The sequence below is a fragment of the Cloeon dipterum genome, chromosome 3 (genome assembly GCF_949628265.1).
Source record: "Cloeon dipterum chromosome 3, ieCloDipt1.1, whole genome shotgun sequence".
Lineage (NCBI taxonomy): Eukaryota > Metazoa > Arthropoda > Insecta > Ephemeroptera > Baetidae > Cloeon > Cloeon dipterum.
The window spans coordinates 3,356,923-3,359,564 of NC_088788.1; the positions used below are offsets into that span (position 1 = coordinate 3,356,923).

The 2,642-nt window shown below is 36.0% G+C and overlaps 1 long non-coding RNA gene across 1 annotated transcript; it reads right to left on the reverse strand.

Moving 5' to 3' along the window:
- Positions 1-1,291: 1,291 nt before the first annotated feature.
- On the reverse strand, positions 1,292-1,879 carry LOC135938886 (uncharacterized). The gene is made up of 3 exons (XR_010574699.1): positions 1,812-1,879; positions 1,657-1,756; positions 1,292-1,607 (listed from the first exon to the last, which is right to left on the reverse strand). It is a non-coding gene; the product is annotated as an uncharacterized LOC135938886 (long non-coding RNA).
- Between the last annotated feature and the right edge of the window lie 763 nt (positions 1,880-2,642).

Genomic DNA, 2,642 nt, shown 5'->3' on the forward strand with positions numbered 1-2,642 from the left:
CAAGATTTTAAATTCTTACGTTCCCTGGAGTCGATTTTACTTATTTCAACTCGAGCAAAGTGGCGGTGTTTTTTTTTTTAATATGAATATTCATGAGATTAAATAAACACGAACCATTGAGCAACTCAAGGATTTGTTTCATCGCATTAGGAGAAGATGCACTCGGGAGGAACCCGCCAAAGGTTTCACACAGAGACATCACGTTTGAAAGAGGCTGAATAGAACATTGTTAGCATTCATTCAGTGATTTTAGCACCAAAAAATAACCTGATCAGGATGCACTGAGTGCAAGGTGAAAATGAATCCGCTGGAGTTGTGTACCTCCAACCCTATTTTGTTGTTGGGTATTTTACAGTAGTTTATGGTATATTTTTTTATATTCTCACCTTTGACATTTATTTCAGTTGTAAATTCATAGGGGCAATTATTTGAATCGTAATTCAACATATTGCTAAAAGCAGTGCTTTCCTGAATTTGCAGTTAATTTTTAATGTCAAATTTAGTCTAAAATTCATATAAATAACCTTTACAAGGGTCCAATGCCACACCCAAATATTGGCAATTGTATCGTCTTTTGCCATACAAACAATCGTTTCGTAAGTAAGCTTGCAAGAGGATGCGTCTTTTAACCATGACCCTACGTAAACAAAATCAAACAAATATCTAAGTAAAAAATATTAAAAAATACCATTTAAATTTTTGCACTCAAAGTATTTGTTGTACAATCTGACGAGCAGGTCGAAATCATCAGCGGTACCTTGTAAGACAAATGAATACACCTCATCCACAACTATCTCCTTCATATTTAAAGCTTCGCTTTCATCAAACAAAAATGAAGTATCGATTCCTCTAGACATGCTTTCACCACTAGCGCCACCAACACTGAATTATTTCAGACAATTTTATTAATAGTGTACAAAAAATTCTACTTGAAAACATTTTACAGTTTGTAAATATATCTGATGAGGTCCAAGGCTTCAGTATCCCTGAATTTATTCCCTGCGTAGAGCTAAATAAAGAAGATTAAAACTCCAATCAATTAAGAATTTGGATTATAGTTACAACTCCAAGATGTTCAGCAATGCAGTTAAGGAAGCACTATAAAATGTTAAATACGTACAATCGAATTAAAGTTTAAAAAATTTACCTTTGATTTGTAGCTCAGAGTTGACATAGACATGTTGAATACAAATTGCAAAGAGTCTGTTACACCAAATCAATATTGAAATAAAATAATAAAAAAATGCACAAGACGTACAACTGCGGTATTCGTAGAATCGAGAGCATTCTTGGGTAAAAGATTCAGCCAAGTTGTAAACTGAGCTGCGACCCTGTCAAGTATAATCTTAAATTTAAAATAATGCGAATTTCCTCTGTTGAAAGGACCTCGCAAATGAACTTTTTCTCTTCGAAACAGTCTGCGGTTCCGAAAGAGACAATGTTGGTGGCGTCTTCGTTATAGTTGACGAAAAGGCAAGAATTATTGTTGCTCGCTAAATTCCAGGTTACGAAATCACGCAGTTTGTGGGAGCACCACTTAAAGCGACCGGGACAGTATTTGGAGTCACGTCCCGACGTCCAGTATTCCCCATTGCCGAGGCCATTTACTGGAGATAAAATTAATTTGGGTTTTGTTTAAAAATAAATAATTATTACGCAGCTCCTGTTGCAGGCAATAATTCTTCTCCTCGCTGTATGGCGTGATGAGACTCATTCCCAGCGAACAGCAAAAGTTGTGAGCGTCCATCCAAGTTTTCTAAATACACTTATTTAACCAAGAGTTTTATTGCCGATTGTGTATAATAGCAAACCGGTGGTTGATACGGATCAAGATATACTGCGCCACAGCTGGCATGCCAGTTTCCATACACATATGGCTCTGGTGTGAAATTGCGTTCAATGAATAATTATCTATAGCTTGATATTACTTACTGAATAGAGAGCTGCCATAATTGTTTCTCAAGAATAGGCTTTCCTGCCCAAACAAAAAATGTTTTTCCTATTTTGTAACAGCATTGAATAAAATTACATTGGGAATGCATTCAAAATCTTTGGCAGTATCCGGAAGGCTGCAGTTTTCTTGCTCCTTTAATTAAATACATCATGAATAATTCTTTCTTTAATTCTTTCTCTTCCTTAACATGTATATATTAATTACCAGAGCTGAATTATTTTGAAGTTGTACTGTTTTGGTTGTTTCGCAAGCATAAAAGAGATTTGAGGTGCACATGGTCGTAGCAACCAACAAGTATTTTTGCAAAGCAACGAAAGCAATGCACGAGCCACTTCCCTCGTCTTTGATCTCCAGTTGGACAGAATTGCTGTGAAAACAGTTGTCGAATTGTCCTACGCACTGAAGCCTCGTGGCGGCCGACCAGTATAGCCGGTTCTTGGTATAATCTGCATATTACAATATAAATAATTGTTAGGGAAATGTTTCCATAATGACCTTTTTTAGAAAAATCAAGAAAATCATCGTCTAGATAATTGTTAGGAGTCTTCAAGGGACTGTATTTATAGAACGTGTTTAGGTAATTTCGCATTGCCAAAGGTTTCATTCCTAGCGAGCAACATTTTTGCCAGTTGCCTTTCCAGTCGACCTTAAAAACTCAATTTGAATTTGAACGACGGCAATAAAATAA